A 25,739-nucleotide genomic window follows, 5' to 3' on the forward strand; every position below is an offset into this window, starting at 1 on the left:
GCCTATGTAAAAAAAATGTTTCGTCATCATTTTAGTCAAAGAGATATTTTTGCTGACTAAAATGAAACGAAATTAAAAGTTTTTTATGAGACTAAAACTATGACTAAAATATCCAGATATTTTTTGTCAACTAAACGATGACTAATGAAAAATGAAAAGGGACTAAAATCATCCAATGAGAGTCCCAATAAACAATCCGACACGTATTGCAATCCATGTCATTATAACAAACAGTAAAACTTTAGCCTGAATGAATTTAATAAGAAAGCACAAGCTGAGTTTCCAAAGGTTATATTAAAGATAAATCAGTTTCAAGTTTGTAAACTGCAAATGGTACAAACAGGTATCAAACAGGTATCAACCGAATCAACCTTAAGTAAAAAACATTCAAAGTATTGCGATACAATACACGTATTACAACAAAGACACATTGCGATATATTGCGAAACGATATTTTATGCACTAAAAACCCCCGCAAATTTAAGAGAATAATTAACCTTTTAAGATAAGATAAGATAAGATAAAATAAGATAAGATAAACCTTTATTGATCTCACAAAGCAGAAATTGACTTGTTACAGTCGGCGTTCAAGAAGATCACTCAGAGTTAATAAAGTGCAGCTGATACAGAGATTATTGCACATGTTACTTCACAGTCTTATTGCACAGTCTGACAGCAGTGGGGATGAAGGCTTTGCGGTAGCGCTCCGTCCTGCACTGAGGGTGTCTCAGTCTGCCACTGAAAGAGCTGCACAGCTCCCCTACAGTCCCGTGCAGTGGGTGGGAGGTGTTGTTCATGATGGAGGTGAGCTTGGCTAACACCCTCCTGTCCCTCACCTCCTCCACAGAGTCCAGGGGGCCCCAGGACGGAGCTGGCCCTCCTGACCAGCTTGTTCAGTCTGTTCTTGTCCCGCTCTGTGCGGCCCGGGGCCCAGCACGCGGCAGCGTAGTGGAGAGCAGAGGCCACCACAGAGTCATAAAAAGTCCTGAGCAGAGGCCTGCTCACTCCGAACGACCTCAGTCTCCTCAGAAGGTGGAGGCGACTTTGGCCCTTCTAGTACAGGGCGTTGGTGTTGTGGGACCAGTCCAGTTTATTGTTGAGGTGAACACCCAGGTACTTGAAACTGTCCACCTCCTCAATGTCCTCCCCCTGGATGTTCAGCGGTGTGTGCGGTAGTGGCTTCCTCGTGAAGTCGATCACCATCTCCTTCGTCTTACTGATGTTCAAGCACAGGTGGTTGCGCTCACACCAGTCCACAAAGTCTAGGATGACTGACCGGTACTCCAGGTCGTTCCCCTTAGACACACAGCCCACGATGGCGGAGTCGTCGGAGAACTTCTGGAGATGACAACTGTCCGTGTTGTATGTGAAGTCCGATGTGTAGATGGTGAAGAGAAACGGTGAGAGGACGGTGCCCTGAGGGGCCCCGGTGCTGCAGACGACCACCTCAGACTCACAGCTGCGCAGCCGCACATACTGTGGTCGGTCCGTGAGGTAGTCAATGGTCCATGCGGTGAGATGTTCATCCACTCCCGCGTCCTCCAGCTTCCCCCGCAGCAGCGCCGGCCTGATGGTGTTGAAGGCACTGGAGAAGTCAAAGAACATGACCCTCACAGCGTTCCCGGCGTGCTCCAGGTGCGTGAGCGCCCGCTCCGACAGGTAGATGACAGCGTAGATGACAGCGTCTTACCCCCCACGTTGACCAAGCACATTTTGCCCGGTTCGGCTTTACCCAAATCTAGAAGCTTATAGGCCAGTGTAACTCCTCATTTGAAAGCTAAGACCTGCAAAACTGATCTACGATGTTTACTTTTTATGACACTTCCACGCGCGGTTTTTTTTCATGTATTTGTCGCCTTTTCATTGCTGTTCCGTGGTACATTTTTATGCATTTCTGTCACTTTTTGGATGATTTTTTTTAAACTAAATGGAAATATGTTGTAGAAATGAACACTGTTCTCGGGCCTGGGCAGCCCCGGAGGACAAAGCTATTCATCTTATTTTGCTTGAATCTGCGCTCCACATAGTCTCTAGCTTCTGTTTTATTCTTTTTGAGCTGTTCTTCACGTTGACAAACTCTCTGCGAAGACCAATTTGTTCATCTTTAGCGAACGATCGACTTTCGCATTGATTTTAAGAGATGCTACCTGTGGATGCCTCTTATTACTGTAGTTTGTCTGTATAAATACATAAATACAGCTCAGAGAAGTGGATTTATCGTGCAAGTTTTTCTGCATTTACTGATATCAAGTTGTTGTTTGTGCGTTTTGTTTCTGCAGCTCGATTTGTGAAATGGAGCTTTAGGTGTCGGTGAATAAAAGCTATATAGATGTTTATTATTGGTAAGTATTAAACGTAATGCTACCCAACTCCGAAAGTAGTAGCAGCAGCAGCAGATCTTTAATTTCCAACGTTTTACATTCAAAACAGTTCCCCATAAATCTCTCTTTTTATTTATTCCTATGGTGTAATTTTGGGCCTGTGAAAATCCCATGCAACCGTCCCGTCTGCCCAGGTGTCCTCCCAGCTCCCATTGTAAACGCTTTCAATCACGGCCGGCCAAAATTGGTTGAAATCCTGGAAAGTCGAGTTCCCAGCTGGACGCCGGGCTGTTGCGCAGGATGAAACGGCGCGGCGAATCGCGGCGCAGCGTGGTGGTCGGGTCCGGCGGGGAGTGGCAGGTGTGGAGCCTCGTGAAACTGGAGAAGTACTGGAGTTTGCCAGAGTCGGAGTTTACCCAAAGCTAAGTTTCACTGCAGTCCAGGGGGAGCAGATGAGAGGCGGGTCAAATGCGAGTGGTGGGGGAGGGGGCGGGGTTTCTGGGTAACACAGAACTTAACACTGTTTGATTTTATTAAGTTAAAACTAGTGGAAAATTTATTTTTTATTTTGTCCTTAATAAAATGTTTAATGTTTGCAAAGGTAAGGATTCCAGACCCAATAATCTTATTTAATTACTATTATAAAGATGCAGCATGGGTTTGGCAGTGGGATCCTGCAATGGGAAGAATTCACATCTAATTAAATTAAGAATTACAAAAGGAAACAAGAATATTATTGTCCTGAAATTGATATTGGAGAAGAAGTTGCTTAGCTTTCAAATGAGGCATTACACTGGCCGATAGTATGTAAACAAAAACAGTGACGAAAACACGACAAAAACACGTAAAAAGAGGTCCAAAAATGTGACATGGAGACGTCACAAGAGGCGCTACAGGAAAAAAAAAAAAGGACAAACGAGGAGGTATCCAGGCAAGACTCCCAGCTAACACATGCCTTCTATCCCTACTAGTGTTCTGGCTAATGGATGTTGGTGAATAAAACAGATTAACTACTAGTCTCTTCCCAATCGATGAAGGAGGAAGAGGAAGAAGGAGGTGGAGCTGGCCAGTGCAGGACACCACGCTCTGAAACAGAGACACCGTTTCAGAGGAGTACTGAAGGCAGCCAGCCAGGTTTCCCCTACCTCCAAAAACATGCTTGGCAGGTTGACCCAAAGTGGGGGGCGCGGCTCAGTCGCAGCGGCTCAGGACTAACACCTGAACACTATGTATTTCATTGTGCGCTTGTACAATGTCAAATAAAGCACTTACTTAGTTACAAAAACGTGCCGGAAAGGCAACAATAACAGAATAAAAAGGCAACAAAACAAAAAAGGGACTTAAAAAATGCTACAAAAAGCAAGCTTTTAGATTTGGGTAATGTTGAGCTGATGCGCTCGGTTAAGGTGGGAGTTAAGAGGTTAATTAAAAAAAGTGCACTGGATTATTACAACTGTTTGCCTGAAAGAGGAAGCTGTTCATTATTAAACCGCTCAGGCTAACAGCTAAAGCAGCTAACTTTCCACTTTAACAGCTTATTTCAGTGGTTAATTCACAAAGCTTTGATATAATATAATGCATGTGGTGAGTGTTTGTGTGAGGCAATGAAGAAAAGTTGATTTTTCCCCCGTTTTTTTATGTTCCAAATGAAAAAAGAAGCACTCATTTTTTTCAAGAATTGCGACTCGCCCTTAGGTACAGTATGATTGCACTGTGATAGATAGGGAAAGGTTATCTCTTCTTATCTGTGCTCATGTCTAAAGGAAAAAAGAGAAACCTGGAGCAACCTTGTTCTTAAGATAACTATGTAAAAATGGTGGTTCTAACTGGGCATGTGACACTTTAAGAATAAACCAATTGAGCGAGTACTGAACAACAATCTATTTACCGCTGAAATCTGCCAAATCACGTGTGTGTAGGATCTGTTCCGGGCCTGCCCCGTTAGTGAGAGGGGACGGAGGAGGAGGAGGGGGGTAGAGAGTGGGTACCTACTCTCTCTCCTCTCCATCTTTCGCAGCGGAGTAATGACCCTCCAGCTGCTCATGGGACAATGGCTGGCCCTCTTCCAGCGAGCGCACTTCATGTGTGCCACTCTCAATTTAGGGGAGCACAGGCTGAGAAGAGGGGGGTGGGGAGAGAGAAGGGTAGAGAAAGGGAGAGTGGACAGGAAGGGACGGGGAGTATGCATGCGTGTGTGTGTGGAGGGGGGGGGGGGGGGGGGCCTCACATCATCAGGTGCTAAAATCCCAAATCTTCAGACAGCTGAGGATCTCGCACTACAAAAAAACCAAAATGAAATCAATTAGCATAGAGTAGATTTTTGACTTAAAGGGGCTAGATGCAAGTTTTATACTCACTACTGCCACCTCAGGTCATACATGTAACTGCACCTTCTATATTAAGCTCATGCATGACGACACTTCGGACTCGAAGTAACAACTTTCTGAGTGACAGTGCAGGATTTTAGAGGCAGTTGTGGTGAACAGGTCTGAGCTCATTCTACACATTAGGACATGGAGGAACATGTAGGGGGAGGAAAATACATCATTTTAACATGTTTAAACTCTGTATAGTCCCTTTAAATGTACAAAAAGAAGAAAGAAAAAAATAAAGCTTTTTCAAGTTATGGAACATGCCCAACATTTCCTAGATTTCAAGGAATTCAATTGGATTTATGGAAAAGGCAAGTTTAAAGTGATGGTTTGTAAGTTTAGATGTTTTACAAATCTAGTTTGCCTATAACTGACCGCCTGGGTCTTAAATTTGACGTACTGTAAGTAATATTATATTCTGAATTTTTTCAAAAGTCCCTCCCTTTGTAACTTATCAGAATCCCCGGCTATCACTTTGACCAATGAGATGAGCTTGGCTGTGAGCGGGCCTGTCAGGTCCAATCAGGAGGGAGCTTGATCATCTACTTTTATTCTCCTTTTACCAACTATAGGAATGGCTTTCTGGTCCAGTCAGGAATCTTGATTGTTTACTTTTACATTTCACTCTCTCCTCACTTTGCAATCTTACAGACAATCACTTTAAGTTTATGGTGTTAATACATTTTTTTTTGACATAGTTACTTCAATGTTTTGATTCGCAGAAGGGATTTTGAATATCCTTTTCAATCTGGGAAGAAACTGAAATGACCACAACATAAATGATCCAGCTCAGTTATCATCACAGTGAGCTGAGTAAATGACACATACATCCAAATGCACGAGTGTCGATAAAGTGTGAAAGCTCCGCACTGCTGCTGCTGCTGCTGCTGCTGCTGACGGAGGCGAATGCTGGAACGCTCGGCCTTGTGCCGGGCAGCTCAGCGCGGGAGTCAGAGGTCACGCCGAATGCTTGCACACCCACAACTGTTCCCAACGCTTCCTGTGCGGCGCCCTGTTACCTGGCAACAAGCGGTCCGGGCCAAAAAAACTTCAATATGTGCTTTTTTTTTTTTTCTCCACCGGTGAGAGGAGAGGGGGAGAGAAGCTGACCGCATGATATTTACTGAGAGAAGATTTGACTGTGAGCTTGCAGGCTAGTTGTTGTTGTTGTTGTTAGCATTATTGCCATCAGTTCCTGCTAAGCTAAAACTTTTTTTACAAAGAGAGACCAAGCTTCAAATTTGACACCTTTCCTCTTTGTCTGTAAACGGGAAAAGAATCATGTACATGGCCTTTGAATTGTGTTTCCTCACTGGTGTCTACAGGTTTTTGTTATATTTTGACAAAGCACAGGAAAAGCATGACAATAGGATAGAAATGGTGTAACAACTATGGCTTTTAGTTGGTACTTCATAACGGCTTGTACTTGGGTTGTGCTATACAAGCCTGTGTTTATTAATTAATTAATTTATTTCAGTCATGTTAGTTACATGTTTTCACATTTCATAAACAACTATACATGATTATTTCTTTTTTTGTACATGATTGAAAAGGAGCACGATGAAGACAACACTTATACTAAGTGCCCTTTTCTGTGTTGACAAGTTTCTCAAAGTGCTACCCTGTAGTCATTATTCGTTGACTTCGTACTCGGTAATGGTTAGATACTACTGTAGCCACAGGTGCTCTAGGGTAGACTGATGGAAGCGAGGCAGCCAATATGTGCCATTTGCCCCTCCCATCACCAACGACTCACTCACAGACTGTAGAGGACTGATGGACTAAGTGAGGGTGGCTTCCCCCATAGTGTTCAGCGCGAGCTAACTGAAGCTTGTTCATGCTAGCAGTCTGGTTGGGTTTATAGAAAAAAAAAAATTAAAAAGCAAAAGGAAAAAATAGGACGATGTGGTGAGTGTTAAGACAAAGCCTTGGAGGTCAGAATAACAGGCCCGTGTTCAATACTGGCCGAAAGAGACAAAGAAGTTGCCTCTTGCAGTAAGGACATTTTGGAGCCTGGCCCCATTTCCTGGGCTTCAGCAACGGTTTATTCACCTTATCCCGCCCCGCCCACTTTTGCCTCTTTTTGCTTTGTCTCGGCACTTCCGTTGTCTTGACACTTCCGCTCGAGCGCAAAGCCTGTTAATTTAAACGAAGAACGAAGGAAAACATTCTCCACTCAAATCTGTTTATGTTCATTTGCACCAACAAGTCAACTCTGCGGCGTTTCTCTGCACAGCCGAAAATGGGCTTTGTTTTTGTGTAGTAACTGATTTATCTCCAGTCCTATGTTAAAGAAGGGGCGGGCACAATTCATGGTGGCGCCCACGCGAACTTCCGGAATAAGGTGAATACAGGTCAAAATTAAGTCAAAGTCAAATGTAATGCTTTTAAACGTCATTTTGAATGCCAAATACTGTATTTTAATGTCACAAATGCTGAAAAAGATTTGCATTTCATCAAACAGAGGAAAGAGAATTGGACTATACGTGATATTTATGAGCAAAAAATTAGTCAATTTCATCCAAAACTGCAAATGAATATATTTTAGACCATAATGTAGGTATTTTTGATTAACTTAAACAGCAAAAAATGTTGAGCAATGTCATAATTTTCTAATAAATTTACATTTGATCCCAGCTTGAATCTAGTTCAATGCTTTTTAATGACATTACTCAGGAAGTTGCTCTCCACACCTGTATACAGTGACAGAAATGTATCCAGTGAGTACTCCAGTTCTGCCTGTGAATTGTGGGAATACGGGAAAATATTGGACTGAATAAACCGTGAACTGAATCAAATGGAAATGTCTGAATCCCAAAAGTTTTAAAGTGATTTCACATCATGTAGGAAAAACACAGGTGGAATGACTTCTTGTGCATAGAGTCATATCGATATCGTGGGAAATGCGAGAATCATCGCGTTCCTACTAGTTTTCCCAGTCACCATGCGATTTCCATCTCATTACCATATCATTACTGTGCAGTAAAGCAAAGTGCACTTGAACCCAACATTCATCAGTCACTCACAGATAAGGCCAGAAGGATTAACTGTACATTCAAAACTAGAAATGACCACAAAGCCCCGTGTGTCCCATCAAGTCACCGAACCTTCAGTGGGTCATATCACAATCTACGACTGTACACACTCCGACAAGCGGGTCCTGTCCCAAACAACAGACACCCCCACGCCAGTCTCCTCACAACATGAATGGACAAAACGGACACATGCTAAGGTTTGGTCTATACGGCACAAACAGTGACAGGCGCTGATTGTGGAGAGTGGTTCAGAGAAGGAGATGGTGCCATTCGGACACGCCAAAAAAACTTTGAAAGGAATCATTATGGAGGAGTCGGTCAGCTGTTCCAAGTCAATAAAGCTACGTGGTCGTTTCATCAGCTGATTTTCGTCACCCGTCGTCGCTAGCTGTGGTTGGAGTCACGGAATAAGTGGGAATGTTTCAAGAATGACCACAAAGGTTAGCGTGACTGTCTTTGCCTGCTCAACTCAATCCATGGTTTTTGATAATCCAGTGTGTGTTTTGTGCGCAACTCAGCTGATCGTGCGGTCTTGTTTGTTCGCTGGCTTGCTCCACCAGAAAACATCGAGAAACAGCAGAGACAATGAACTTTGAAGCCACTGACACTTAAATGTAAATAATCAAATCCAACACAAGCCAAGCGTAGCAGTTTAGTTTCGTTGAAAGGTTGTTTTAAGATGTGTGTACGGCACTTAGGCCAACGGTAAAGTTTTTAAAGTGTGTTATAAATAAAGTTGGTGTAGTATGGAATAAACTGTGGAATTCACTCCTGTAAAATATTCAGCCTAAAGGTGACGAGTAGGTGTTTTACATTTCTTGTACGTTTGTAAAGGATCCTGGAGCTTGGTTGGGGTGGTAGGATGGGTCGCAGCAGGTGCCAGAAAATGTCCCTTATTTTCAAATAGAGAACGTGCAAACTCGGGAAGGCCCTGCCGGGACAATCTTACAGTGAATTAAGAGCAGGGATGGGAATTGAGAAAAACTTGTAGAACGAGGAGCTGACAAGGATATCCGACCCGTTGTTCATAGAAATAGAGGAGGGGAGAAATAAGTAAGAAAATCACTAACAACAAGCAAGTTGAATTAGTCAAACAAATGCTTAAATACACATTTCAGCTTTAAATCCTGTCCATTTTACAAAGGCTTTTTTTAGATGCTTTGTGTGATGGGAAGTTGCTAATATAAAACTACAAGAAGCATTATATAGACTATTTCTATTCAGTTGGAATCGCTAGAGAACCGGATCGATAAGAGAAATGATCAGTGGCAATGATATAGATTCAAAACGTATCAACTCCCATCCCTAAGCAAGAGCGCGAACCACAGAAGCACCACCAGAAGTCCCAACACTTTCCGAAAATGTCAGTTCCACCATCAGTGACTCCAGGGCCTGAGCTCCAAAGTCGTCATATCCTTTCCTCATCATCTCTCCTGGGTGAACTGCATTTTCTAATCTAAGCCCAACTTGTTGCATGAGATTTAAGAAATTGTCATTGTTGTTGGCTGCGGTTGTGTTGGGATTAGCCCTGTAGCTAACAATGCCAGCAGCGGCGAGAGTGTACATTTGCCCTGTGGCTTTGGGCCAGAGTAAACAGAGGCGCAGCTCATTTGGCTGCTACAACAGAACAGAGGAAACCAAACGGGCCTGCAAACCTGAGAACCAAAAGAACGCGCTTTATTCGGATGGATTTACAAATTGTAGCAATATCCAAATTGCACGGCATGTCTTTAAGGAATGTAAATTTACTGTATTTTCAAGAGGGTTCATGACATTGTACAAATAAAACTAAAATGAACAGCTCTATCGCCAGAAACAAATGACAAGTTTAAATGACTGAAATTCAGATTGTTACTCTAAATGTTGTATTGACCTACATTAATGGACTTGTTCTTGGATGTTTCTGCTTTAAAACCCTGAACATTGCATCCTCTACTTTCATCAGAATTAGACAAAAAACAAAACAAGACACCCAGCTCCTCTGTTTCCTGTTGTCTCAAAATCAGTTTTTATTTGTAATACCTTCCCATATGAAACAACAGACTCCAGTAAGAGCTCACATCCACCTGTTTGCGTATATTTGTGTGAGAGTGCACTAGCACCCCCCCTCGCGAGCCCCAGAGGATTGTGGGTAGCCCGTTTGCCGCTGTGGACTGGCCTTTTGTTTGTGCTGACATCACTCTGCTGATGGCACCAAATCCCACTTTCTCTGCACACAGCACTTTCTATAGAAAGTCCCGGGGCTGGCTCACCGGCCCAGTACTGCCGCGCTGGCCAAAAAAAGGCCCTCTTTGAACACGTATGCATATGGACATGCATGCACACACAAGCAAGAGCGGGACGCCAGAAAACTGTGGACAAACGCCACATGCTTTCACCAAACCTTTCTACCTTGTGAGCTTTTGCCACATAAAAATGTCAGAGAGGACACTCTGAGGACACTTGAGTGACTGTGGGGCTTAGGTGGAATACTCAATGCACCAGACTTTGTTCTAGATGTAGAATTAAAGCTGTCCTTTCATGATATTGTAACCCTGGGTGAGGCTATAGTTATTAACAGCTCCCTGAAAGTTTTGAAGTCTGCTAATAAACTTATCCAGGTGAAAAACTGGGATGTCAGAAATAGAGATAGAATAAAAAACGGAGTAAATTTGGACCACAATGTTCAGTTTAAATGTTACTAAAAAAGGGTTTTCTCTGTGCGTGACTATGGCTTGAAATAATAATAATCTTTAACCAATTTTGCTTCTTCAAACTTTGTGGAAATTTGTAGAAAGCATCTGGGAACTCCAGAGCTACAGGTCGGAGAGCCTTGATTATAATAAAGAAGGTTAGTGACAGTTAATCCCTGGGTTTAAATGTGAATATATGGCATGAGTTTTTTTTAACATTTTATTTATCCTTTATTTATCCAGGATAAAACTCATTGAGATTAAAAATCTCTTTTTTTTTGTCCTGGCCAAGAGTGGAAAGAGCAAAGAGGAATCTCATAAAAAATATATATATACATTATAGAAATAATGCAATAAATATACACACACTCATGAAAGTGTTTTCTTTCAATTGAAAATGTAGTTTTGTAATCTTGTTTGTGTCTTTTTCTCCTGAATTCTCTCCCTAACAACCAGCCACCTGTTGCAGTGTGTTTATCACAAGAGCATGACTGATAGTCATCAAATAATCTCAGATTTGATCACTAAACCTGTTTTTCCCGTTGTATTTATTCATTTTTATCCATAGATTTTATTATACAGGACAATGTGCAACCTGGAACAGCAGAGAGCACTGTGAGTCATACAGCAAAATCAATCTCACCACGTAAACAACAAAGCTAACCCCTGGGCCGCTGAGTTTTGCACTTTTGCATGATCTTCCTTGTGTCGGATAATACCGAACGCCTGGTCCACGTAGAGAAGTAACTGGATTTTCCAGAGTTGCTCCGTGTTTGTGGGTAGGTTGTCGGGGCAGTGTCGCCGGGCGGGTTAGCCTGTTTGCCAATGCGCTCAGCCCCGAGTGTGTCTGTACACAAACTGGTTAAACATTAACAGCGGCTGCCTATGCCCTCTCCTGCTCTCTGGTATGTGCCTGCTGATGTGGGTGTTAAGGGCGAAGACAGGGAGTGTGGGTAAGTCAGGCTGGAGATTTTGCATTTGACCCATCCTTCCATGTACTGGTGGGAGATGTTGTGCTCCTCTTCCCAATCATGCTCTGTGGGTCTATCGTACATCAGACAATTTGAATACTTACTTACATATTAGATGAAGAAACAAAACACAAACAAACAAAAGGGATGTCGCTAAGTCCGTCTGACCTTTTGGGGATAAGTCAGTCTCACCATCTGCATTTTCCCCATCTCTCAATACTAGATGAGATACTTCAGTAGAATTGTGCATTTGACCCATATTCCAATGTAACAGGAATCAGGATCTGGATTTGACCTACCCTTAAATCACCTCTGACCGCCGCTTATATCTGTCTCCACTCAAGGTCCACAATGAGACTTCTGGACAATGAAAATGATCATGCATTTGACCCATTTTAGTTGCTCTCCATTGTTACTGGACGCTCTTCTTCTCTGTGATATGTGTGGATCCAGACTGTGGATGAGAGAGAGAGCCTGTTGTACATCCAACCATTTTTGTACTGCATTTGACCCATTCCTCAACACAGCAAGGGTTTTTGCACTAAACCATCTACCTCCATTTCAAATACTGTGGATCATAACCAGAAATATGAAGCATTTGACCCATACCCCAATAAAACACACATTAAATAAACGATTCATTGGTGTCCTATTTTTTCTTTTCATAAAATGTTTCCCAGTGTGGCATTAAGCATCTGTATTTCCCGGATTTTGCTGCGCCATAGATGAACATGAAACTGTCCTCCACCTTCGTAAAGCCCATGATCCATCACCGGACTCTATCTGAGCAGCTTCACGCTCAAAGTGTGTTCATCACGACGCCATTGATATATTAGCCCACATTTAAGTGAAAGCTTGTTTTCGCTGTCCATAGCATGCCTTTTTCCCACTGCTGCCTGCAGATGGCGCTACAGATCGATTTGAAATCCTGACCAGCCCAGTCTTTCGCTCTACACTGCGATTCCTTAAGAAACTCATGGAGAGACGCTGCAGGTGAATGGGGGTAAAAGAAAAATATAATTTAGAGATACAAAATTGAAACTTTTGTTTTACATTACTGAGAAAATATCAATATTATTGAAATATCACGAGTGGGAAACCGGACTTTGCAGCACAATGTTGCATCATAAAGGGTAACTTTCGTCTTCTTTTTACTGATGTTCCGGGAGAAAACTAGCTAAAAATCTCAACATTGACAACTGCGGGTAAAATGTATGATTCCCCCTGTTGCGTCTCGCCGTAAAAGGTCAGTGCTGATGTCCCCTACAAATATGTGTCCATGGTAGTTTGTGAATTTCAACCAAAAGAATGACCAAACCTCTCCTGCTCTATTGTGCTCGGCGACACTCGGAAAAAAGAGCCGCATTTGACCCATTCTTGTGTATTTGAACCGCGGACACTAACCTCACTCAGCCTCCATTCACTTGTATGGGTATAACATTACAGGCCAAGCGGCGCAGGAGAGGCCCGCAGCGCAGAGTGTGTTTTGGGGGGGATGGATCGGGCACTTACAGGTACTCAGAGCCAATCACTGCTGATGAGAGAGGAGCCGGGCTAGACAACTATCCATCAGCTGGGCTACTCCTACGCCGCTGAGCACTTAGAGGAGCAGGCGTGTTGCCGGTGAGCCAATCTGCGCGCTGAGAGCGGCGGAGACGGCCGTACACACAGGCAGGTGCGGTCTGCAAGAGAAAAAGTGGGTTCAGACGTTGGGTTTAGTATTCTGGGAATGTGACACACAATCTTGTAATATTCCTTGACATAGAAAGCCTTTGAGAGAGTGCTTTTGACGTTATTTCATAGTTCCAGAGAATGAATAATTGAGTATAAGCCAAAAAAGGGATGGTTCAGGTCCCGCTTCTGTAAACCGAGCACCGTTAAAGCCCTCGTCCCACCTGCTTCTTCATGGCCCATGACAAAGTTTGAGTGACCTCTGCTTCCCCAGCGCTCTGTCCCACACGAGCTCCTGCCGGGGCTAACCGACCACGCGCTGGGATTGGCCGGACAGAGGTTGCCGTGGGATACGCGGGGCGGATTTGTCGGGCCACCTGCCGAGCCTCACCCGTCGACTGACCAAAGCGATTTACTTCAAAGTCACAGAGTCGCACTCGTGCACACGGACACGCCGGGAGAAACGTCTTGCCCAAGGACACAACAAGTAAATCTGAGAGTGTGAATGAACTCGTCTGTCGTGTTGCCAATGATGCTAATGTGATATGAACGCTTCATGATATGATTCAAAACATGCTAAACCACAGACCCCATCACTGACTACACTTCTCTGTGGAGGCCGTCATTGCCTTTGGACAACTTTAATCCTGGTTTAGTTCTAGTGTAGTTCTAGTGTAGTCCTGGTTTAGTTCTAGTGTAGTTCTAGTGTAGTCCTGGTTTAGTTCTAGTGTAGTTCTAGTGTAGTCCTGGTTTAGTTCTAGTGTAGTTCTAGTGTAGTCCTGGTTTAGTTCTAGTGTAGTTCTAGCGTAGTCCTGGTTTAGTTCTAGTGTAGTCCTGGTTTAGTTCTAGTGTAGTCCTGGTTTAGTTGTAGTGTAGTCCTGGTTTAGTTCTAGTGTAGTCCTGGTTTAGTTCTAGTGTAGTCCTGGTTTAGTTCTAGTGTTTAGTTCTAGTGTAGTCCTGGTTTAGTTCTAGTGTAGTCTTGATTTAGTTCTAGTGTAGTCCTGATTTAGTTCTAGTTTAGTCCTGGTTTAGTTCTAGTGTAGTCCTGGTTTAGTTCTAGTGTAGTCCTGGTTTAGTTCTAGTGTAGTCCTGATTTAGTTCTAGTGTAGTCTTGATTTAGTTCTAGTGTAGTCCTGGTTTAGTTCTAGTGTAGTTTAGTTGTAGTGTAGTCCTGGTTTAGTTCTAGTGTAGTCCTGGTTTAGTTGTAGTGTCGTCCTGGTTTAGTTCTATTGTAATCCTGGTTTAGTTCTCGTGTAGTCCTGGTGTAGTTCTAGTGTAGTCCTGGTTTAGTTCTATTGTAATCCTGGTTTAGTTCTAGTGTAGTCCTGGTTTAGTTCTAGTGTAGTTCTAGTGTAGTCCTGGTTTAGTTCTAGTGTAGTCCTGGTTTAGTTCTAGTGTAGTCTTGATTTAGTTCTAGTGTAGTCCTGGTTTAGTTCTAGTGTAGTTTAGTTGTAGTGTAGTCCTGGTTTAGTTCTAGTGAAGTCCTGGTTTAGTTCTCGTGTAGTCCTGGTTTAGTTCTAGTGTAGTCCTGGTTTAGTTCTAGTGTAGTCCTGGTTTAGTTCTAGTGTAGTTTAGTTCTAGTGTAGTCCTGGTTTAGTTCTAGTTTAGTCCTGGTTTAGTTCTAGTTTAGTCCTGGTTTAGTTCTAGTGTAGTCCTGGTTTAGTTCTAGTGTAGTCCTGGTTTAGTTCTAGTGTAGTTTAGTTCTAGTGTAGTCCTGGTTTAGTTCTAGTTTAGTCCTGGTTTAGTTCTAGTGTAGTCCTGGTTTAGTTCTAGTGTAGTCCTGGTTTAGTTCTCGTGTAGTCCTGGTTTAGTTCTTGTGTAGTTTAGTTGTAGTGTCGTCCTGGTTTAGTTCTAGTGTAGTCCTGGTTTAGTTCTAGTGTAGTCCTGGTTTAGTTCTAGTGTAGTCCTGGTTTAGTTCTATTGTAATCCTGGTTTAGTTCTAGTGTAGTCCTGGTTTAGTTCTAGTGTAGTCCTGGTTTAGTTCTAGTGTAGTCCTGGTTTAGTTCTATTGTAATCCTGGTTTAGTTCTAGTGTAGTCCTGGTTTAGTTCTAGTGTAGCCATGGTTTAGTTCTAGTGTAGTCCTGGTTTAGTTCTAGTGTAGCCATGGTTTAGTTCTAGTGTAGCCATGGTTTAGTTCTAGTGTAGTTTAGTTCTAGTGTAGTCCTGGTTTAGTTCTAGTTTAGTCCTGGTTTAGTTCTAGTGTAGTCCTGGTTTAGTTCTAGTGTAGTCCTGGTTTAGTTCTAGTGTAGTTTAGTTCTAGTGTAGTCCTGGTTTAGTTCTAGTTTAGTCCTGGTTTAGTTCTAGTGTAGTCCTGGTTTAGTTCTAGTGTAGTCCTGGTTTAGTTCTCGTGTAGTCCTGGTTTAGTTCTCGTGTAGTTCTGGTTTAGTTGTAGTGTTGTCCTGGTTTAGTTCTAGTGTAGTCCTGGTTTAGTTCTAGTGTAGTCCTGGTTTAGTTCTAGTGTAGTTTAGTTCTAGTGTAATCCTGGTTTAGTTCTATTGTAATCCTGGTTTAGTTCTAGTGTAGTCCTGGTTTAGTTCTCGTGTAGTCCTGGTTTAGTTCTATTGTAATCCTGGTTTAGTTCTATTGTAATCCTGGTTTAGTTCTAGTGTAGTCCTGGTTTAGTTCTAGTGTAGTCCTGGTTTAGTTCTAGTGTAGTCCTGGTTTAGTTCTAGTGTAGTCCTGGTTTAGTTCTAGTGTAGTTTAGTTGTAGTGTAGTCCTGGTTTAGTTCTAGTTTAGTCCTGGTTTAGTTCTAGTGTAGTCCTGGTTTAGTTCTAGTGTAGTCCTGGTTTAGTTCTCGTGTAGTCCTGGTTTAGTTCTCGTGTAGTTTAGTTCTAGTGTAGTCCTGGTTTAGTTCTAGTGTAGTCCTGGTTTAGTTGTAGTGTTGTCCTGGTTTAGTTCTAGTGTAGTCCTGGTTTAGTTCTAGTGTAGTCCTGGTTTAGTTCTAGTGTAGTTTAGTTCTAGTGTAATCCTGGTTTAGTTCTATTGTAATCCTGGTTTAGTTCTAGTGTAGTCCTGGTTTAGTTCTCGTGTAGTCCTGGTTTAGTTCTATTGTAATCCTGGTTTAGTTCTATTGTAATCCTGGTTTAGTTCTAGTGTAGTCCTGGTTTAGTTCTAGTGTAGTCCTGGTTTAGTTCTAGTGTAGTCCTGGTTTAGTTCTAGTGTAGTCCTGGTTTAGTTCTAGTGTAGTTTAGTTGTAGTGTAGTCCTGGTTTAGTTCTAGTTTAGTCCTGGTTTAGTTCTAGTGTAGTCCTGGTTTAGTTCTAGTGTAGTCCTGGTTTAGTTCTCGTGTAGTCCTGGTTTAGTTCTCGTGTAGTTTAGTTGTAGTGTAGTCCTGGTTTAGTTCTAGTGTAGTCCTGGTCCTGGTTTAGTTCTAGTGTAGTCCTGGTTTAGTTCTAGTGTAGTCCTGGTTTAGTTCTCGTGTAGTTTAGTTGTAGTGTCGTCCTGGTTTAGTTGTAGTGTAGTCCTGGTTTAGTTCTAGTGTAGTCCTGGTTTAGTTCTATTGTAATCCTGGTTTAGTTCTAGTGTAGTCCTGGTTTAGTTCTAGTGTAGTCCTGGTTTAGTTCTAGTGTAGTCCTGGTTTAGTTCTAGTGTAGTCCTGGTTTAGTTCTCGTGTAGTCCTGGTTTAGTTCTAGTGTAGTCCTGGTTTAGTTCTAGTGTAGTCCTGGTTTAGTTCTAGTGTAGTCCTGGTTTAGTTCTCGTGTAGTCCTGGTTTAGTTCTAGTGTAGTCCTGGTTTAGTTCTAGTGTAGTCCTGGTTTAGTTCTATTGTAATCCTGGTTTAGTTCTAGTGTAGTCCTGGTTTAGTTCTAGTGTAGTCCTGGTTTAGTTCTAGTGTAGTCCTGGTTTAGTTCTAGTGTAGTCCTGGTTTAGTTCTCGTGTAGTCCTGGTTTAGTTCTAGTGTAGTCCTGGTTTAGTTCTAGTGTAGTTTAGTTGTAGTGTCGTCCTGGTTTAGTTCTAGTGTAATCCTGGTTTAGTTCTAGTGTCGTCCTGGTTTAGTTCTAGTGTAGTCCTGGTTTAGTTCTAGTGTAGTTTAGTTGTAGTGTCGTCCTGGTTTAGTTCTAGTGTAGTCCTGGTTTAGTTCTAGTGTAGTCCTGGTTTAGTTCTATTGTAATCCTGGTTTAGTTCTAGTGTAGTCCTGGTTTAGTTCTAGTGTCGTCCTGGTTTAGTTCTAGTGTAGTCCTGGTTTAGTTCTAGTGTAGTCCTGGTTTAGTTCTAGTGTAGTCCTGGTTTAGTTCTAGTGTAGTCCTGGTTTAGTTCTATTGTAATCCTGGTTTAGTTCTATTGTAATCCTGGTTTAGTTCTATTGTAATCCTGGTTTAGTTCTAGTGTAGTCCTGGTTTAGTTCTCGTGTAGTTCTAGTGTAGTCCTGGTTTAGTTCTAGTGTAGTCCTGGTTTAGTTCTAGTGTAGTCCTGGTTTAGTTCTAGTGTAGTCCTGGTTTAGTTCTAGTGTAGTCCTGGTTTAGTTCTAGTGTAGTCCTGGTTTAGTTCTAGTGTAGTCCTGGTTTAGTTCTCGTGTAGACCTGGTTTAGTTCTCGTGTAGTTCTAGTGTAGTCCTGGTTTAGTTCTAGTGTAGTCCTGGTTTAGTTCTAGTGTAGTCCTGGTTTAGTTCTAGTGTAGTCCTGGTTTAGTTCTAGTGTAGTCCTGGTTTAGTTCTCGTGTAGTTCTAGTGTAGTCCTGGTTTAGTTCTAGTGTAGTCCTGGTTTAGTTCTAGTGTAGTCCTGGTTTAGTTCTAGTGTATTCCTGGTTTAGTTCTCGTGTAGTTCTAGTGTAGTCCTGGTTTAGTTTTAGTGTAGTCCTGGTTTAGTTCTAGTGTAGTCCTGGTTTAGTTCTCGTGTAGTTCTAGTGTAGTCCTGGTTTAGTTCTAGTGTAGTCCTGGTTTAGTTCTCGTGTAGTCCTGGTTTAGTTCTAGTGTAGTCCTGTTTCGTCCACTCTTGGTTTAATCCCTTAATACTATTTTAGTGCCAGTTTAGTTCTGGATTGGTCCTGTTTTGGTACTGGGTTGGAACTGTTTTGTTAGTTAGTCTTGGTTTTAGTCATAGTTTCATTAAGTGTGGGGTGAAAAAAGTCCACAAACTTTGAAAAGCAGGTTTTAACATCTAAAACCAAAGTGTTGCTCAGGAGTCCAAATATTTGTCCCATTGTTTAACTTTTAACTTTTATCTTGCACTAAAGTTTATTTCTGACGGCCGTCATCCATAACCTTTCCCGAATGGAAACTCCATACATGCTTGATTTGCCTTCAGTCCGAGCGCGCCCCGGGATTGGCCGGACAGGGGTTGCCGGGGGTTACGCAGGATTTGGCGGACCACCTGCCGAGCCTCAGCCGCCGACTGACCAAAAGCATTTCCATCAGAAACCCCGGGCCGCAGGAGGGGGAGAGAAAGTTACGCAGCGCTTTGAATGCAAATGAGGGCCAGATTAATCAACTCGCCCTTTGTTTGTCCAGGAAAGGGAGATTACGCCAAAAAACTGCGACCAATTAGACTAATCTGGACTTTGTGGTGAGCTGATTTGTGCCGAATTTCACCAAGAATTCAATTTGGGACTTTTTGCTAAAACCGTAACAGTAGCTTTTATTAAAGTTCCATTTTAAGCTAGTACTTTTCTGAGTATTTGATTCGACTTAATGTTCACGAGCTGCACTGAAAGAAAAGGACTTCATCAGCACCAGGTTTTCCATAAAGCAGTGGGTCTCAACAGGTGGCTCGGGACCCAAAAGTGGGTCACGGAACAATTGTCAGTGGGTCACAGCAAGACTTTCTGTTCGTATTTATCTCTGAAAAAGTACAAAAACACTTTCTAAGTCAGTTAAAATGACCGCTGTAGAGTTCTTTTGACCATTACTTCAGCTCTATAGGTCTATACAATCCATAAATTAAAAAAAAAAGTTTGTGGTAAAACAGCATTTCAGTACTACTATTATGGGGTACTACTTTTTACAGCTACTTCAGTCAAATTAAGTCTAGTGCCGTCACTCTTTCTTAAATACTTTGTCTATTTTACCCACATCTGGTTGAGAAAGGCTGAACATCGGTGTCTTATTTAATAAATGTTAATACTATAAATGTTACTTTTGTTTATGTCGTAGTCATGACATAAACAAAAGTAACATTTATAGTGTTAACATTTGGAATGGATACATTTTAGGGCTTTTAGTTTAACTCGATCGATACTCAATCACGCTTAAATAGCAAATGTTTTCGACCAAACACACTCTTGTGTCTCGAGTGTCCTGAAAGACGGAGCTACAAGTCTTTACACATTGATTTACGAAAGAGTTACTACTTTGTGAGTGAAATGTGAGCAAGCACTTTGAATTTAGGTTAAGGTGCTTTATTTATCATTACCAACTGCCCAAGGGCAGCTGCCACCCCATTGTCATGTGGTCATCTGCTCTAGAAGTTACTTGGGTGCTCTCAGTTAGTACTTTTTTGACAGGACAAAGAATTATAACAACTTTATAGCTAAATAAGGAGCAAGGTGCCAACACCTGTTTATTTATTTACTTGTTTTATTTATTTACTTATTTATTTTACAAAAGCTAAAATTTTACCTGAGTTAGAAACCCCCTACTTATATTTTGCATAATGCTACTATTTGTCAATAACTGTGGGGGGCTCTGCCTGCATCTAAATGGAAAAATTGCCTTGTGATCAAGCAAAACTTGCGTGCCCCGCTATGAACATTGAACATTGTAAAATGTGTTGCCACCACATTAATGATCCCTGACCCTGCTTGCCACCCCGTGATTTTTTTTCTAGATCCGCCCCTGGATGGATCACCTGGCTGGAGGATTCACCTATTGTACATGTTTTCTGTGGTGGGGAAAGCGGAGTACTCAGAGAAAACCAACCCAAATATGGAAAGAACATGCAAAGTCCCCACATTTAGGCCCCGTCCAGGAGGGAATCGAACCCGGGACCTTCTAGATGTGAAGCACAAGTGCTAACCACTGCGCCTTTTTATGTCAGCCTGGTCTTAAAATGAGAAGTACATTCCAAACCAGCCGAAGTTCTCATGAGGTACGTAAAAATGTCAAATGTTTTTCAGATGAGATGATTTAATCCATACTGTTATACTTTCTTATCTCCTGGGAAAGTTATCCAAACTGTTTAGTAAGGTCTAATAATCTCTGGTGTTTTGGACAACAGTTATGATACAAATAATGCCGTTTAAAAGCAGCAGATCTAAAACGAGCTGCTGTTGTTACATAAGGTGCTTATTCCCCACGGAGCGGCTGCCGTGCCCGCAGTCCCGAACATAAAGAAGTGCTGCTTTCACAGAGAACACTCGGATTCATTGTTAATTAATTGGACACAAAGAGGCTTGATGTCGGCAGTGTCTTCTCCATCACTGGGCCATGTGTCAGACAAACAGCCCACAAAGGGGAAGAGAGTCACTCTGCCACCGGCTGAAAAAGGCTGTGGATTTGGATTTGTTCCACTGCCAAGGCCATTCTCGGACAATTACAAGCACTGTGTGTCAAAATCACGAGAATACTCCGAGAAATGATAATGTATGTGTCTATCAGATACCCATCAGACTTCAGATGCTGTTATAATAAATGTATAGATATAGGTTAGTTTAGTTGTACCAAAACAGCTGCATCATATCACATTATGCAAACATTAGACGACAACTTGGTCTTAGTAAAGTAAGTATATGGTCCGTGTAGCCAATTTTATGAATGATTTGTATTTCCGTTTATTGGAGTAAAATGAGTGGGAATAGAGTGGTGCTGTAGTTATTTCCCCAGATCTCTGCACAGTCACTGAAATACGGTAAGATTATGGAACAGTACAGTACGTGGAGTCATAGAAATGCCTTTAACTATCTGAGCCTGTTCCAAATGTGTACATTCTGTTAGCCAGCTGCTCCTGGTTAAAATGGAGTGTTCTTTCCCCATACAAATGAATAGGGAAGCCAGGACTAATACTAAAGTATGGCGAGGTATGTTTTGTCCTTTTCATGGCATTTCTAGAATTTCTGTGTTTTTTTATCATTAACATCTTGTAAAATGATGTTTAGTGCTCATTGGATGTGTACACCAGTGTTTCCCAACCAGGGGTACTCGAGGACCTAGCAGGGGATACTTGGAACTAATTTAGATTGAAAAAAGGGGAAAATGTAAGATAATTTTTTATAGGAAAAGCTATATTTTTCAGTAAAATGTGTTGCTTTGTGAGAATTTTAGGTTTATTTTGACTCTAACATTGTCCTTTTTCTTACAAATACTACTCTTAAGTAATTACTTTTTAAATAAACTGTAACACCCTTGAGGTAGGGGGTACACAATTGACCACTGAAAGGCCAAAGGGGTACGAAAGACAAAAAACGTTGGAAACCACTGGTATACACGACCTCATAAAGAACAGAAATGTATGTGCGTTCATTTGTGAAATAAAATGTTAGAAGGTCTGTACATTCATTAATGATTTCTGACGAGGCTTTGAAAACAGAGTTTGTCATGTTTGGTTGCTAACGCTAAAGCCTATATGACTATAGCCGACTTGCTAACTGTCCGCAGATGGTAGGATGTGCTTCTCCTTTTTATTTGTACATGTGGAGTGATTTGCATTCATTTCAGTCGTTGACTGGACTAAACCCAGTCGAGTCAACGATTTAAGCTTCACTACGATGAATGCTTCCTGGACGATTGAGAGCCTGCAAAAACATTATAACATAGCTAAAACCTTAAAAAACCTTTTCTTGCAAAAACTTGATATTGTTTATATGGAGAGATTCTCACTTTGCGGTGCCTGAGCCTCCGTTAACTGCCACCAGTCACACAATATTGCCTCCATTAAAAAGTGGAGGCAACATGAGCAAGGGAATGACCAGATACACCATGGAAAAATAAATTAAACATTAATGAGACAAGACATAATAATGTAAACGCATATGAGTCAGTTTAGTATAATATCTGTCGTATAAATGAACTGATTTGTTTGTATTTCTGCGACTCGCTGAAAGTACATTGAAAGCAACTGTTATTATTACCTAAAAGCTTCCGCAGGTTTAGGAATCCTTCAACGTATAAATAGCATTAGCATCGGCAAATCCAAGCCGGCCAACCGCAAAATAATCCGGTGCGGACAATGCCAAAGAGCCTTTAAACCTGCCTAAACTTTGTGCCGTCCAGCTGTTTTTGCATTTGCATTTAGGACTTCACGGTAGCCTTTAAAACACACGGGCAGCACCAGCTCTTATGGAGGGGGTGGTGGGGTTTATGGAGGGGTGGGGTTGGGGGGGGGGGGTTCCTTGTCCCCTCACCGGGTGCGCTGGGACAGGGGGGGGGAGTTGACCCGCTGGCTGACCCCATCAAACTTCAAACTGAATACTTGTGGCAGTTTCCAGGACGACCGAGCCCCTCCAAGAGTCTTATCCTGCTTTGCTCACTGGGACAGGGGCTGCTCTGAGGAGGGGTGTGGGGGGGCTCAGGGGGCGGGGGGCAGTCAGGCAGAAAGATTTGACTTTTTTTTTGTTTTTGTTTTTTTAAAGACGACTATTATATTTAAGATTGTACTGAAAAACATAGATACAGTTTTATCTGGATTGACCATTTCTGTTATGTGCGTTATATTCTTTTTGGACAATGGTCAGTGATAGGATTGCTGTAATCACACTTTTCCTTTGAAATGAGCTATAAGTGGTGCAAAACTATAATTATCACTTACCAAAGGCATTTATAACCTTTTAGTAATTACTTATTATTGCATCAAAAATATAGGGCTGGGACGCTTTTGTCATGAAATAATAGGTAAGATAAACGAAATGCCACCTGACATTTATTAAAATGTTTTAAATTAATTTAATTTAAATGTGCATTAACATAATAATAATAACAAAATACAGGTTTAACACACAGAGGCCCATACCTCAGATAGTTTAGAGAGCAGTGAGGATGACAAGCTGCGACCCAAATATAAATGTCATTTGCCAAATATCATATAACTGACTGAAAGAAACAACTCATTAACATTCATTTGAACAGACTCCTGTTTTCATGCAGATTCAGATGTAAGGTCTCGACTCAGCTGTGCCCAAAGAACGAGATCAGCTGACAACCTGAACATCCTGATCGACCAGGTTACTCCATCAGTGGATTTCTTCTTCCCTGATGGCACGGGTGTATTCTGACATGACAATGCCAGGATTCATTGGGCTCACGTTGTGAAAGAGTGGCTCAGGGAGTATGAGATGGATTGGCCGCCACAGAGTCCAGATCATTGGCAGTTCCGATGTTCTAACTTAAAACAATGCACATGTATGGAAAAGATGACTCCCTCGGGTCCACTTCACCACACGACCACCGGGACACGTCGACGAACCGCTTCCGGCGAGGACTTCCAGAGGAGCCAGTGAAGGAGATGTGATGGAAGACGACTAAAAAATCAATAGTCTGCGGGACGTAGACATGGAGCGCACGGGACACCTGGAGGATTCCCAAGCCCTCAGCCCGCCACTCCAGAGAGAAAGACCGGGACAATCAGCACAAAGGATGGGACAGGGCAGTGCAGCCGGCTCCCCTCACAACAAAAATCAACGGCAGAGAGGAAATAGTGTAAGTAAGTGGGCTAATCCTCCACAGCAAGGTTTCATGAGGACAAAATTCTCTTCCAGGACGATTTACTTAAGCCACAACACAGCAAAATGATGTCCCATGTATGGGCTTTGTATATCTTGTTTATTCATTCTTAAATAATACAGGAAAAAATACTCCAATATTGCTCTCATATCTCAAAGCCTTGCATTGATGACTGCTGCAGAAGCTGTTCATGTTCTGGTGCCACTGACAAGATGAAACTTCATGGGTGGTTCGTCGTAGTTTTCATGACTTCAGCTCGGCCTCCGACTCATTATTGGGTTAATGTTAAAATTGAGGACAAATGTAGATACAGGGCAAGTTGTAACCTGCACCTCTGTGCCTATTGAGTTAAAAGGTTTTCTTCCTTCATCAAAATGGCCTCCGTCACTCCTCTTTCAAACCATCGTCATCTTGAGTCAATGTCAAGATGAACTGCTCATTACAAGAGCCTTCTGCTGGAGCTTTTACCCCAGGCTCACACTGGATCCTGAGCAGCTACAGTACAGACTCAAAACTCATTCAAATCAATGCTGTAGGCTTGTGAAACCAACAGCTTTCACAAACATATATGGGTACTTATACAATTTAGCATGGACGTGTATATTTAGAATGATCATAATCCAATTAATTTCCTTCTGTGTCATTATTACAACAATTTTCTCCGCAACATTCGTATAATTCAGCTGGAGGGCAATTTCAATTTCTGTTTCCTATGGATTTCCAAACTTTTACCAATTTGACAATAATATTTCTTTTTGCGGCATCAGAGCCGTCGCCTCTTTTTCACTTTCACGTCCTCTTCTAGTCTGTCACATTCCCCCGAGAGAGATCATTTCTCTTGTCTAAGCACAAGAATTGATCAATTCAATAAACTATTCATTGCACCTCACTCTTTGGCCTGCGTCTGGTCTCTCCTGTGTGATTTTTTGGCTTGACTCAGATGGGACGTCCTGCCTCGTGCACTTGTCCCCGGGCGCTGGGCGGAGTGCGCTCCCTCACACGTTAAATGGCTAAATGATCCTGCCTGTCATTTAATCAATATGAACAAGCAGCAGCTGTCAGCTATCATCTCCTCCCGGGGGGGCTGTTACAGCTGCACACGTGTGTGTTTGTATTTAACACACACACTTTCTTCATTCACAAACACACAAACTAAACACTTATGAGCCTTAACCCTTCATTTACAACACAATCTTAAAAATATGTATTTTACATTTTGATCTATATTAAGTGTATATTAAGTGTAAGTGCAAACTGGAAATAAATGGATTCAAAATGCAGAGTAATAAAAACAATATAGGCTATTTTGTCTATACAATATACAGTATACAGTAGCCTCTTTGCCTTTTAAAGTACTGATAAGTATACTGATCAATAAGGAGTATCAATAAGTAAGTAAGTAAGCAAGTGCTTTATTTGTCATTGTACAAGTGTATGTTACACTTTTGAAAGATGGGCCAACTCCTTCTTGGTGCAACATATTTATTTCCGGTGGCACAAGCTGCAAAACATGTACAACATGAATTACTACGGAGCTTGCTGCCTCTGTTCCTCTCATATCACGTACTGGCAGGACTTCTTACAAAACAATACTTAAAGTCTGGAGTTGAACAATTTTAAAATATTCTAAATGACTGAGCAAAAACCTTTTTTAACTGTTTTTAACTACCTTTCAATCATGTCTTTAATCACTTATTTATTCATGTATGTATCTTTTGTCATTACCGTTCTACTGTACCATATTACTTGAAACTTGACCTACTGTACTGTGTGACTCCATTTTCCTGTCTTAGCACACGTACACTAGTAGCTTAGCCGTACACATAACTGATGTGCTTATGGTGGCAACAAAACACTAAAAATGTTAACCTGGATATCCCTACCGCACAAATTGCCCCTAGCACAGTACTAGTACGCACATCTGAGTACCTATTTCGCGAACATAACCTCATACTGTATTAAATGGTATTTTACTTGGTCACCGCGGCAACCGTTGGACCAACGTCCGCCATCTTAGAAATGCTAACTTGGTCTGGTACTCGTCTTAAACAAAATAAAGTTTACAAAACACTTCCTAACTAAACAAAACTTAATCTAACAGGTGCAGGAG

The 25,739-nt window shown here is 42.0% G+C and overlaps 1 long non-coding RNA gene across 5 annotated transcripts in view; it reads right to left on the reverse strand.

Moving 5' to 3' along the window:
- LOC306977142 overlaps positions 1-25,739 on the reverse strand; it is a 133,404-nt gene that overhangs the window by 21,461 nt on the left and 86,204 nt on the right. For 4 of the 5 annotated variants that reach the window (XR_013793806.1, XR_013793807.1, XR_013793808.1 and 1 more), the window contains one exon: positions 12,884-13,053. This is a non-coding gene — a long non-coding RNA (uncharacterized lncRNA). Of the gene's footprint in view, positions 1-4,536; positions 4,598-12,883; positions 13,054-25,739 lie in introns of those variants that run through there. The other variant, XR_013793810.1, reaches the window with a different exon arrangement.

This window comes from Gobius niger (genome assembly GCF_951799975.1).
Source record: "Gobius niger genome assembly, chromosome: 17".
Lineage (NCBI taxonomy): Eukaryota > Metazoa > Chordata > Actinopteri > Gobiiformes > Gobiidae > Gobius > Gobius niger.